This window comes from Lygodium microphyllum, chromosome 23, assembly GCF_053477565.2.
Source record: "Lygodium microphyllum isolate KBCC chromosome 23, Lygodium_microphyllum_v1.1.10, whole genome shotgun sequence".
Taxonomy (NCBI): domain Eukaryota; kingdom Viridiplantae; phylum Streptophyta; class Polypodiopsida; order Schizaeales; family Lygodiaceae; genus Lygodium; species Lygodium microphyllum.
The window spans coordinates 86951661-86958677 of NC_141157.1; positions in this window are offsets into that span (position 1 = coordinate 86951661).

Here is a 7017-nt window from a genome sequence, read left to right on the forward strand (position 1 = left end):
GTCTCAATCTTTAATTGATGTGACGAGGTGTGCAACTGTGCAAATAGCTCATTTGACCCATGTGAAAGGTGGGTATCCAAGTATCTCGGGCAAGCAATAAATCCGTCATCTATAGTATGGAGAATATGCTTTCTATAGAAAGATCAGGAACGAAGATGGCTATCTTCGTTCCTGATGTGTCTTTGAGTAGAATAGTACCTCTCCCTCTAAATGCCCCCACATATGTTCCACACTATCATTTGGTGCGTCTCCATAATCGTAGCTCTTCATGTTCGTGTGAGGTCATTGTTCAAAGACATTGGAAGTCTCGCCTATCCTCCACGGTGGGCAAGCTGAAAGTGAGAAATCCTTTTGAACTCTTCTCACCCACTTTGCAAGCCAATGTGTAAGTCCTTTATGTCCATCAAGGTGTATAATTCCTTGTTCTTCCTCCACTTTTTGATGCATTTTCAACTAGTCTTTCTTAATGTTCATTAAGATGTATAATTCCTCTATCTTCTTCCACTTTCTCACACACATTTTTAGACCCAATCACCCAAACATGAAGTGCTCTTACTTTTTGGTTTTGTTCTTCATGAAGTGTGTCATTGATGATGGTGGTTGTCGATGAATGGGCTAAAATTTTCCCTTTCTTGGCTACTTGAATCCATTGTTTCGCATTCTCTACGTGTTTCTCAATTTTCTTGAGCATCTTTGCCCATGAAATGGCTTCCTTTGTTGTCTTCTTTTGGAGTTGTTGCATTTCCTCTTTAATATGAATGATGTCCTTGGCCACAGCTTGAATTTCTTCCTCCAACTTGGAATTGAGCTACCTTTCAACCAACTACTTTTGAAGGGATGTAATTTATTTGACTTAAGCTTTGATTTTGAGTTCAAGTTTTTAATTCGGTCATTGAGCTACCCCATTTATTGTATTCAGTCCATTGTTTGATGCTTGTTGCGTTTTTTAATGGCATTTATAATTAAAAATTAAAAGCTTTATCTAGACATTTTCCACATTGAAAGAACTTATTTATGGGTAGAGATCTTATGGATAACTTGGGTTAGGGTGCTTTAGATTGGATTGGGGGATGAGATGCAACATGATATAGGGGTTGGGACTGTGGCAAAAGGGGATAGAACAATGGTAGGAGGTTGAGTGGAATGGTGGGGGAAGGGGGTTGGGGGCAATGGTTGTGAATGGGACATGTCTTCACTTGACCATGGGAATGGAATGTTGATAAACCCATGAAAAATTGAGTGGCCTAGTTTTAGGATCTTACTTTTTTTTCAATGGTGTCTAATTTCTCTTTAGTTTGATGTATTCATGAAGGAAGACACACACCATTGAATAAGGATATTGCTGAGGAGCACCATGGATTATTAAAGGTTAAAGCTCCACTTGAATAAATCATACAGGGCAAGCTTGTCAATGGAAGGGGGAGAATAATAGTTTGCGTGATTCTTGTTTCGTGACACCATGCCTTCTCTTCAACTCTCAGTTGTTGCCTTAAATGATTAAATGCATGACATATGATATTGATACACTTGTATGTGGTTCTCCAATAAAGGGCAAGGAATAGTAATGCACTCTAGTTCCTTTTGGTTATCTAACAAAACGATAATGAATAGGAATGCATTCTACATGTAGGCAATGGGTGGCCTTAAAGCTACATTCTCTTTGGTAAATTGGGGAGAGAATGATTAGACTAGCATGAGAATGCTTTTTGCCAATGTTGCCAAAGTTATAGTTTATCATTTAAATTGGAGTTACAAAATGTTAAGGGAGAAACATTGTATGAGACATGCATTGGAAAGAAATTATGTATTTCCCATTTCAAAATCTTTGAATATGAGTTGTAGATGAGAAGGGAAATAACTTACAACCAACAGGTAAAACATGTATCTTCTTGGGGTATAATGAAGAGAAAAAAGTGAGCAATTGTATGACCAAGAGGTAAATAAAATCATAGGAAGTTGTGCCATTATGACCCTATCACAAGACCTATCCATACACTAACTATGATCATAGTAATATTGAGCCTATTTCTCTTAAAGAAATGCCAAAGCAACCAAGATGGCCTGAAACAATACAGGGGTAAAGGAGATCTTCTACTCACATTGTTAACATGGCCTTCATGGCTAAGATTGTGCTAGAAGTAAAGAATGTAAGCTAGTTTGAGAGAAGCACATATAGATGAGGCTTGGGAGCTACTAGATGAGCTAGCCAAGAGGAAGATTATTAGCACCAAGTGGTTATTGAAGGTAAAGTACAAGTCCGATAAGATCTTAAAAATATATGAAGAAACATTTGTTACACAAGGTTTTTCATAAGTTAAAGGGTAATTTTTTTAAATTCTTTTGTCAGATCACGTGAGTAACTACTATTTGCACAATACTAGTAGTGGCCACTCGCCAAAAGTAGCCAATCTACCAAATGGAAGTCAAATTAATCTTCATGAATGGTGACCTCAAGGAGTAGGTGTACATGGATCAACCACTAGGGTTTGAGGCCTCCATTCTAAGAACAAATTCTTTTAGTTAAAGATGACATTCTATGGGCTTAAAAATGCCCCTAGAGCATGTAGGATTGAATAATAATAATAATAATAATTCTTCCTTCTTTTTCTTCTTCTTCTTCTTCTTCTTCTTCTTCTTCTTCCACTCAAAAGGACTTAATCTATGACGATAATGGACTAATATAACAGTACTAAAACATATGTACATGCGATTACTAAGTGTGAATCCATTAAGGATAGATGGGCATGATAGTGAATGTGCCGTAACCAAGAGTGAGTAAAGTCATATCACATTACCAAGGCATGTAGTGCATGCTAGCTCATGTGGAGCTCGACATCTCAACACTCCTCGTTGATCTCAATGTAAGCTCATGTACTCCAAGCATAGTCTTGAAGTGGTGGAGCTTCTAGCCCCAAAGGTCTTGATGAAAATATTTGAAGTTTGATCCTTTTATACTACTAGCGTAAACCAAGACAATGTCACCTACTCTAGAACCCACTCTTAATGAATGGTAACGAACCTCTTTGTATTTGGTCTGCACATGATACATTGGATTCTCAGCCCACTTGTATGCTATTAAGGTTATCATAGTTAGTATATAACCTTCTTTTCTACTTGTAGGTCCAAATCATGAAGTATCTTACATAGCCAAGCTACCTCATATGCTGCAACTATAGTATCCCTATACTTTGCCTTAGTACTAGATAGTATAGCTATCTATAGGTTATTTCTTGCCACTCCAAGTAATAGCACCACTTGCAATGGAAAATATAAACCCACCATTGGTAGACCTCTTATTTGAAATCCTACAAACCAAATTTGCATCCATGTAACCATGCAAGTCCAATGGTACACATGCTGCATAGAACAACACATAGTTTGGTGTAGACTTGACATAGCACAATGTGCGCCACACTACATCCATGCGTGGCTTCCATACAGGCTGCATAAATTGACTCTCCAATGAATTATGTAATTTAGACTTCGCCTAGTGATTACCAAATAAATAAGGCTTAGCATTAACATCTAGAGGTATCAAAATTGGCTTACAATCAGCTATACCATACTTTTTTAGCATATCCAAAGCATATTGTCTTTGTGACAACCATATATCCTCTAGAGTTTGGATTCTCTCTAGATTAAAAAATTGTGTAGCTTTCCCAAATCCTTCATCAAACTCGATCTCAAGAATACTCTTCACATGGTTAATCTTTCTCTCACTGTTACCCACAATAATCAAATCATCTACATATATAGTAATAAGCACACTCTCATGTACGTAAAGTGAGTAATTAGCTTGTGCTCTGTAGAATCCAATGCTAAGAGAGTATTCTGCAATCATGTCATACTATATCCTAGGTACTTGTTTCAGTCTCTATAAGGCCTTATGACACCCTTATACTACATATTCAAAATAACTATCATCCACACAACCAAGTGGCTGCCTCAACATAAACTTCTTCTTGCAAGCCCCCATGCAAGAAGACATTTTGAACATCCATCCAATGCATGATCCAACTCTTTGATATGACCACTATTATGAGAGCCCTAGTAGTAGACATTGTAACCACTCAAACAAAGGTTTTTTCATGATCAATTCAATGAGCCTATGCACATCCTTTGGCAACCAGCCTTGTCCTTATCACACTCAATAAATCCATTGCATTCACCTTGTAAATCCATTTGCAACCAATAGCTTTATTGGTTTTTGGTGAAGGCATCAAATTCAGTGTGTCATTTACCTTAATTTTATATATTTCTCCATCCATAGTATTATCCCAATGTTCATCATGTCAAGATTGTGGGAGAGAAGGAAGGAGTCTCACTTGAAGCTTTCTTGCTTGCACAATGGGAGAATACACACAAGGGTGGAGGCTGAAAACAGTTTTCCTCTTCTTAGTTGTGTAAGCCAAAAGAACTCAAGTACAAAGAAATAGAAGAACCCTATATATGGGTCTCAAACCACACTCAACTAACTAAGGTGGCATACTAACTGAGCCACGAACTAGAGTAGATAAGGATAGCTATCATGTAGCTATTATTCATGGGTGGTGTACCAACCGCGTCTGCAATTGACAAGTCGGTGACATAAATACACAACGGTCACCCTGGCGTATCACGAGTGGAGCTCGATATCTCAACACTCCCCCTCGAGCTCAATCCCAATTCCTGCACACAAAGCAGGTCTCTGAACTTACGCAGTTTCTCTGCGCCCAATGCCTTCGTGAATATGTCAGCTACCTGATCCTCTGTGCTGACATAAACTAGATCAATAAGACCTAGTAAAACCCTGTCTCGCACATAGTGATAATGCACCTCAATGTGCTTTGTTCTAGCATGATAGACTGGGTTATTTTCCAAGTGTATACTACTCATGTTGTCACAATAAATGACAACTGGCCCATCTGTAGACTGATGCATATCATAAAGTAGCTTATGCAACCAAGCTACCTCACATGCAGCCATTGCTGCACCCCTGTACTCAGCCTCTGTGCTCGACAAGGCAACTGTAGGCTGTTTCTTGCTGTTCCAAGTGACTGCAGCACTCCCAAAAGAGAACACATATCCACTGGTAGATCGTCTATCGGAAATACTACCAGCCCAATCAGCATCAGTGTATCCATGCAACTATATCTGAACCCCAGTCTTATAAAATAGTCCATACTGCAATGTGGACTTCACATACCTGAGTATGCGTCTAGCCGCATCCAAATGTGGTTTCCTTGGAGCCTACATAAACTGACTTACCAATCCAACAGCATAGCTCAAATCTGGCATGGTAATAGTCATATAAATCAAACTTCCTACTATGCGTCAGTACATAGTAGGGTCTTCTAGAAGCTCACCTGCATCTGTGCTCAGCTTCACATTCTGCTCCAAAGGAACTGAAATAGGCTTACAGCCTGTCATCCCATATTTGAACAGCATGTCCAATCCATACTGCCTCTGCAAGAGCTGTATCCCACTTGGTGATCTAATCACCTCAATGCCCAAGAAATAACGCAGCTCTCCCAAATCCTTCATCTCAAACTTCTGCTTCAATAGCATTTTCACATGAAGGATATCTTCATCACTGTCACCTGTCATAATCAAATCGTCAACATAAATGACAAGTAGCATAATACCTTTCTCTGTTTTTCTCACATAAAGTGAGAAATCTGCCTTGAAAATCTGAAAGCCAATAGTGACAAGATACTGTCCTATCTTGTCAGACCATGCTCTAGGTGCTTGCTTCAAGCCATACAAGGCTTTCTTCAACCTGCAAACAAACTCAGGATGAACAGCATACACATAACCTGGTGGCTGCTCCATATAGACCTCTTCTTGCAAATCACCATGCAAGAAGGCATTCTTTACATCCATCTGATGTAAAGACCATCCCTTTGATGCAGCCATAGCAATGACTGCTCTTACGGTTTCCATCCTTGCAACCGGACTGAATGTTTCTTCATAGTCAATGCCATATGTTTGTGCATACCCCTTGACTACTAATCTTGCCTTGTATCTGTTCACAGAACCATCTGCATTGTGCTTCACCTTATAAACCCACTTACAGCCAATTGCATTTTTACCTTTAGGCAAAGGTACCAATTCCCATGTAGCATTTACTTTCAAGGCATCCATTTCTTCATCCATGGCTTTCTCCCATTTTTCTTTTCCCATGGCTTGCTCAAAAGAAGTGGGTTCTGGTTCCTATATCACTTTGACCATATATGCATAGTGAATGGCTGTAAATCCATCATATTTCAGCCTATCCACAGGATACCTAGCTCTCGTAGACCTGCGCAAAGTAGGTTCACTTCCAGGTGCTCTCAAAACATCCCTGGTCTTCCTTACTCCAGGTGTAACAATAGAAGGAATACCCAACTCATCATCAATGCTCTGTTCTGAGCCACTGGATTCACCATCCACATAAGAGTGACCTGCATTCACATCAAACATGGATTGATCAACCTTCTCTTTTCCTTTTCGTGATACCTGCATACCACTATCTGCATTACTTTGAGAAGATTCTCATGATCTCAATCTGCCTGTCCATGGCGAAGAATGTGAACCACTGCTAGAGGACGCTCCAGGTCCACTAATATTTTGTGACTGCTGCTGTGAATTTTGTGCAGCATTACCATTTTGTGCATCTACATCATCAATCACATTTACTGGTTTATACCAGCTACTCATCTCATCAAAAACAATATCTCTGCTCACTGTAAACTTACGAGTAGAAGGGTTATAGCATCTATACCCTTTTTGCTGCAGAGAGTAACCAATAAAGATGCACTTCTCAGCTTTTGGATCCAACTTGGATCTCAACTCATCTGGCACATGTACATAGGCAATGCAACCAAAAATTTTCAAATGAGAAATATCTGGTTTCCTACCAGTATACCTCTCCTCTGGAGTCATTCCATGTATTGCTGCAGTGGGAGTCTTGTTCATTATGTAGACTGCTGTAGCAACTGCTTCAGCCCAATAAAAATCTGGCAAGTCTTTTTCATTGAGCATGGCACGGGATACCTC